Here is a 7256-nt window from a genome sequence, read left to right as displayed (position 1 = left end):
TCCTAATTAAGACAATTGCTGGCCTAAAGATTCTGCACTACCAGGAAAGGCTTGAAGTGCTATTCATTTGCACATTTTCTTATAGGCTTTTGAGTGATGGTCTATACCTTGCATTTCACACCATACGGGGCCCCAGCCTCTTTGATCTACTGTATCTTTGCAAGTCAAGTAGCTCCATTAATACCAGAAGCAGGGACTTAAATATCTACCAGCACATACATAAAACATACTGGAGAAACAAATTTATTACTCAATATCTATTACACATTAAGAATAAAATTCCTCTCCATGCTAAACACAGTGACAGAGGAGCATCCTTCATATGAAACCATGATGATTGAATGGTTACCCATAAATTTATGGTGTTGTGACTCGATTGCCTTTTATTTCATATGAACCTATGATCCCATAAATGGATAAAGAAACAGATGAGTTGTCTCAATAAGCATATTGACCAGAATCAGAAACCTCAACTCTGTTGAAATCATCCATCAAAAGATCAGTTAACCGCTATTCTAAACGCTTTTTAGTTGGCTGGCAACACTAATTGGTCTATAATTTCCTATATAACTCTTCTCTCAATTTTATAATTTTTCTTGCATAGTGGCACAGTAACTGCAAGAGTCCATTGAAAGGGAAGAATTGAATTATATAACGTTTTATTAAATAAAGATAGCACCATCTCTGAGTGTGAATCTACTAATTTTGTAATATCCATATTCTTTATTCTGTGCATTCCATTCCAGGACATATCCTGACAGTCACCTTCGTCAGGGTTTCATAATGGATCTAACAGGAAAAAATGAATAGATTATTGACATGCTTGAGTGGAAAGGCAGAGGGTACATGTTTAACAACCAGAAAGTTGTTTCCTATGAGAAGCTGTTATGGTGATTCTTCACTGTGCAGTTGAGTTGATTTTTGTAAAGCAAGTTGTCTACAGCCTAATGGCCTTAAACTGTGCAAACTATTCTTACCACCTTATACATATTGGTAATAAAAATATATGTATGCATGGTATGCATGTATACACAGACACACAGACACACAGACACAGACATACACACACACACACACACACACACACACACACACACACACACACACACACACACACACACACACACACACACACACACACACACACACACACACACACACACACACACACACACTCACACACACACACACACACACACACACACACACACACACACACACACACACACGGCTATGCTTGACATACTTCTTGCTAATAATTATTAATATATTTCACTCATGAAGTCTTAACATCACAAGTGACATCCCTGCAACTCATATGCTTAAATAAGTTCTTAGAATGTTGCCTTGGATGTTGATGGATGTTGATGGATAAACTTTATCAGCATCTTGCTTATGTCATCAGAAATGCATGAAAATTCTAAGTCAGTTATGAGTTTTTTTAATCACGCAAGATCTATATGTCCTATTTTAAATAAAAACCACATCTCCAAATCCTACACAACAAAACATCAAAAGCAAAAAAAATATCATCAAATAACTAAAGCTAAACTAAAGATCTATACATATTTATTAAATAGAGTAATTTATTCTGCGTTCCAATGTGATGGGATGCATCACATACACCCCGCTATTTAAATATTCTCATTCCAAGGTTGTATGGCCACAGAAAAAAAAGGACTAGTTCCTTTTTTGCAGAAATCATTCCTTGCAATATCCATTGAGGTTGCAGGACAATATACTCAGAATTTTTCACTAAAGAGAATGGAGGACATATTATGCCATGGCAAATAATACACAGATTATATATTTCAAAACTTAAATTATATAATAAATAGTCTGTTACTTCAACATTTAGCTTTCAGGCAATCATCATTTGCACATTTACTTTGCTTCAGAATAATTGCCTGATCCCTATAACACACATGCATGTGTGCACACATACACACACATGCGCGTGTGTATACACACACAAACATAAAGCACATACACGGACATATGCTCTCACGCACAGACAAGCATACAAATTCAAACACACAACAGCACTCATACATGTATATATACATGCACACATACACACACACACACACACACACACACACACACACACACACACACACACACACACACACACACACACACATGAACTAACATACATGTGTACATACACAGAGGGACACGCGCACACATACACATGCTCGCACACGTGCATTTGTGTGTGTATTGTGTCTGCCTGTCTGTATGCACTCATACAGACACACAGACACACATATAGATTGTAGCAAATTTATTTGGTGAGTGAGATATCCTTATCACCAGCAGGGTCTCAACAGACCAAGAATACAGTGTTTATATGGTTTAATATTTTTAAAAAAAATATGCTAAACAACCAGATTTTTTTTTCAAATTAGCATCCAAAGGATTGGGTGAAACAAAGGGAACAGGCTGTAGTACTCAGAAGTATTAGTGTATAAATAACACTTTTCTATCAAAAAAAAAAAAAAAAGGCTGGGAGGTGAATTCCAGGTTGAGCTCCTAAATGCTGATCTCCATTTGAATATGACAAGCGCCAGAGAAGCTGATGTGGCAACTCCAAGTCAAAGTAGTCAGATGCCTAGTGCTAGTTCTAAGGAAAACACATATGTGAGAGGAAGACCACTTTCTGTGCTACCATAGTTCATCATCATCATCATCACCCCCCCCCTTTTTCCTGTTTTATACATGTGGTCAGGGTGTCATGTCAGTGGTCACCATCTCTTGGAATTTAGTGTCACTCTCCTTCCTTCTTGTCCTAGGTCTTCTCCTACACAATCCATCCATCCATTTGCCAGCCGCTCTTGTTTCCTTTTGCCTTCTTCCTGTCTTCTTCACCAGATTGTCTTCTGCTTTCTGTACATGCACCTGAACCATCATAATCTGTTCTCTTTGATTTTCTCTGCAATTGGGGTAATTTGGGCTTCTGCCCTGATGACCTCATCTGTTTGTCTGTCATACCGTGTGCATCGTATGACCCATCTCAGACGCTTCAGCTCTATCACCTCTAGCTTCCTCAGCTGCTCTGCCATTGCTGCCCAGGTTTCTGTACCATACAGTAGTACCGATCGCACTACTATTAGTACACTGTGCTTTTCAGCTTCTTTGGCATTCTTCTGTCATACACTACACCTTCCATTCTATGACAGTTGTCTGCAGCCCCTCTGATTCTAGCTTTGGGCTCCTCATTCACACTTCCCATCTCCTCAATCACCCCTCCCAGACACATGAACCTGTTAACTTTTCCACTATTTTCCCTTTTTGTCTCAATTCACAGATTATTCTGATTTCCTCCATTTCCTGCTATTACAACTGTATTATCTGTACTCAGTTTTATCCCGCGTGCCTTCAGTTTTGAATTACAATCCCCTATCATTTACTGAAGTTCCTGTTCAGAGTCTATCTTTAATGCCACATTGCCTGTATGCAGCAACTTCATTGGTCTATCCCCACCGTCCTATTTGTTAATGTAGTCCATCGCTAGCATAAACAGCAGTGTGTTGAGAGCTGAACCCTAATGGGCACCCACTCCCACTTGCACTGGGAACCCCTGTGTGATTCTGGACGCTGTTTGTACATGTGTTATTGGGTCCTTGTACACTGCCTGACTGATTCTATCAATGTTCCATGGACTTCAAAGCATTGCATTACTGCCAAATCATCTTTCTTGGGACCTTGTCATACGCTTTCTCCAACGGTAGGAAATCCCATTTGGACTCCTTCCTCATCTCTTTTCTTTCCTCTCAGCTATTTGTCTCACTGCAAATATCAGGTTGGTTGTGCTGTATCCTAGTCTGAATACAAACTGCACATCTCGCCCCTTATTTTCCACTCTGCATATTCATTTATCAATCACCCTTTTATAACCTTCACGCAGTGTGACAGGAGATTGATACCTCTGTACTGCCCATAGGTGTGAATGTCCCCTCTCTTCTTGAGCAATGGCACTATTATGCTTATTCTTCTGTCATCTGGGATATACCTTTCTCTCCATACTGCTATGAGTACCCTCTGCAGCCATTTATCCCTAACTGACCCAACGTTTTGATTATATCTGCAGTGACCTCCTCAGTGCTGTCTGCTTTCCCTGACTTAATTTTCCTTGGTGCTGTTTTTACTACTTCTAGGATGGGCTTTCCTTCTTCTTTCAATGTAGGCTGTGACTAGGGCATTGCTAGAAGTACTCCTTCTATCTGACTTTGAAGTCCTGTGGACTGGTGAGAAGATTGCTGCTGGTATCCCTTATGAACAGTGTCTGATGAGATGAGCATCTTCATTATCTTTCTGTCTTAGCCTTGCATCCTGATAGTTTCTTTGTGCCATCCACTCAGTCACTTTCCAGAAGCTGATAGAGTGCTCTTTATTATTGCAGCTGCTCTCTCAGCCTCTTTTTTAGCTAACCATTATTCTATCCTTGCCTGGTCCACCTCTTTTACTTCCACTTTTTCCTGCACTCCTTCTTTCTTTTGGTGAATTCCTGGACGTCTGTATTCCACCACCAGCTTTCCTTACATACCTTATTTTCATACCTGGCTTGGCTGCATACCTGTTCCGTAGTCCTCACCTGCAGTGCTTTGAGGTGCTGCCATTTTTCTTCAGCTTCACCTATTTTCTCTTCTTCCTGAGGTGCTAAACATCTGAGTATTTCCTTGAACTCTTTTGCTTTCTCTCCATGTAACTTCCAGATCTTTAGCTTAAAATCTGTTGACCAGTGCTTGCATCTGATTGTGTCAACCAGTGGTTTATGCTGTGGGCTGTTTCAGTGGGGGTAACTTCACAATCACTGATTCTACCCCAGTGCCCTTTCCTTACTAAGAAGAAGCCTACATGAGTTGCATGTTGGCCACCCTTGTATGTGATCTTGTAACTGTCTCTCTTTCTGTACAGTGTGTTGGCCACCATCAAGTCATTTGCCAGACAGAAGTCTAGAATGATCTCTCCTTTATTCCTGTTGCTCCACTAATGGGGACCCATGCAGTCCTGATATCCTGTTCTGTCTGTCTTAACATGTGCATTCAGGTCCACCATTACATAACTAACTCATGCTTTCCTGCTTTATCTAAGTAGGTCCTGCAACCACTGGCTGAACGCACCATTTTTCTTGCTGTCACAGTCCTGCAGTGGGGCACAGGCTAAGATTATGAATACACCATTATCAGTTGACTGGAGTTTGATTGCCGTGAGTCCATCATTAATTCTGATGACATTACTCACTGCTTTCTGGAGCTTCTTCTGCTTCACAGTTCTCACATCACTCCTAGTCTGTCCTCCCATGAGTAGTAGACTCTGGATTCCAAGTCAAGTGGCTTTGCAGTACTTCCCTTCCATCTTGTCTTCTGGATAAATAGGTTGTCCAGCCACCTCCTTACCATCATGTCATCTACTTCTATGCTCCATCCTGTCAATGAACCTATATTGAATGTAGCAATCCTCAGTTCATGTTTGGCAGACTGATTATTTTATTATCAGTTTTTGCTCAACAGAGTTAGCCCAGCTAACCTAAACTATGCAACTAGATACCGGCTGGCTACTAGCTTAATGACCCAGGCTGCTGGACTTTATGGCAGGAACACACTGGCCATTAGGAACAAACAGATCTTTTCTACCATTAATATGGCTCCCTGGCATAGGTTGGAATATGTCAAGTCTTCAGTCCACTTATCACCAGTGAGTGGCCATGCCCTTTTTTGATGACATTGACCAACTTGACCAAAATCACCAAGAGCACATTTTTGTACCACTGAGAGGCTAGCCCTGCCACAGCTCACAGTCTGTAATCCATGTTCCACTATCTAGAGGATACTGTTCACCACAGTTGATGCCCAGAGCAGTTGGTCTGTACAACTCTCACCTTGATAGACACAATCTAGAGTCTGTGCTTCAGCCCACATCTCCATTCCTGGGAGAGTTTGAAGTGGAAATATGTAGCATGTTTTTTGGAGGTGGGTGGAACTCCAGAGAGACACAGAAATATCATGGAAACTCTGCATAGGCATTGGCTAGAGGTTAGGACTGAATCTTGTATCTTGTGCATGGGAGATAAAGACCTTCACCATCATGCTGAGTCTACCCACCTATTATCTCCAGAATCTGGGACAAAACCAAAAATAATCAGTGGCAAAGGTTTCAAATCAGAATTTTGATATGCCCACAACTAGAATCTGCAATCCTTTGAACTGTTTTTACTCCTAACTGCTGATCAGTAATTTTCCCTTTGATTTGACATCACCTTGTTTGATGGGGGGTATAATTCAGGCAGCCATGATGATGATGATGATGCTTTGTGCTCACTGGTGTACACATGAGTGCTGGCATCACCACAGGTGCTGCCTGTACTCCCCTTTTCATGCATGCATGCTCCCCCACATGTGCAGAGAGGGACTACTGTCACCAGTTTGGACAGCCATGACCACATTTTCCCAGCATCAGCTGTCTGGATCATGACAGGCCTCCACTCTTCAGCTGAGGGCCTGTCATCAGTGTAGTGGTGTGTGCCAAATAAGAGCCACTATCTCCCCTCCCCCCTCCCCAGATGGACATGCCCCGTCCTTCCTGCCTGCACCATCAAGCACCCAAGTTGCTTGTTGAAGTTGGGTTGTCTGGGCTGTAGTTAGGGTTTTATTCTTCTAATGCTGCCAGCAGTCAGGGTTTTATTCTTCTAATTATGGTTTTATTTTTCTAATCCATGTTTTCTTTTTCTAGTGCTGCCAACAGTCAGGGTTTTATTCTTCTAATTAGGGTTTTATTCTTCTAATCTGGGTTTTATTCTTCTAAGGCTGCCAGCAGTCAGGGTTTTATTCTTCTAATGCTGCCAGCACAGGTAGAATCTTGTTTTTCTAGAGAAAGTGGTGGTTTATAGTCAACACATAATGGCAGTCAGTAAGTTCACAAACCTTTTCTTTAAAAAATGCATATTTTTATTTTATTTTATTAGTTTATTTATTAACATTTTATTATTGAGAAAGTCTGAATGAGTAGGTGCCAATTTTAGTGGGGCCCTGAGAGAAAAGTTCCAAAATAATACAAAAACATTTTAAGAACAATAATTTTACAATCTTTAAAAATAATACAGAAATATCTACCGTTTAAATAATTGCACAAAATCAAAAAAACTGAAACATTGATTAAGAATAGATGCACCTTATATGACAATGATTGAATATTTAGAGACATTTTAGCCAGTTTATATGAACATTAAAGGTAAACAAGTATAATACAAACAA

This window comes from Protopterus annectens, chromosome 4.part0 (assembly GCF_019279795.1).
Source record: "Protopterus annectens isolate FY-2018-M chromosome 4.part0, PAN1.0, whole genome shotgun sequence".
Classification (NCBI taxonomy): domain Eukaryota; kingdom Metazoa; phylum Chordata; order Ceratodontiformes; family Protopteridae; genus Protopterus; species Protopterus annectens.
Note: the sequence above shows the minus strand (reverse complement) of the source record.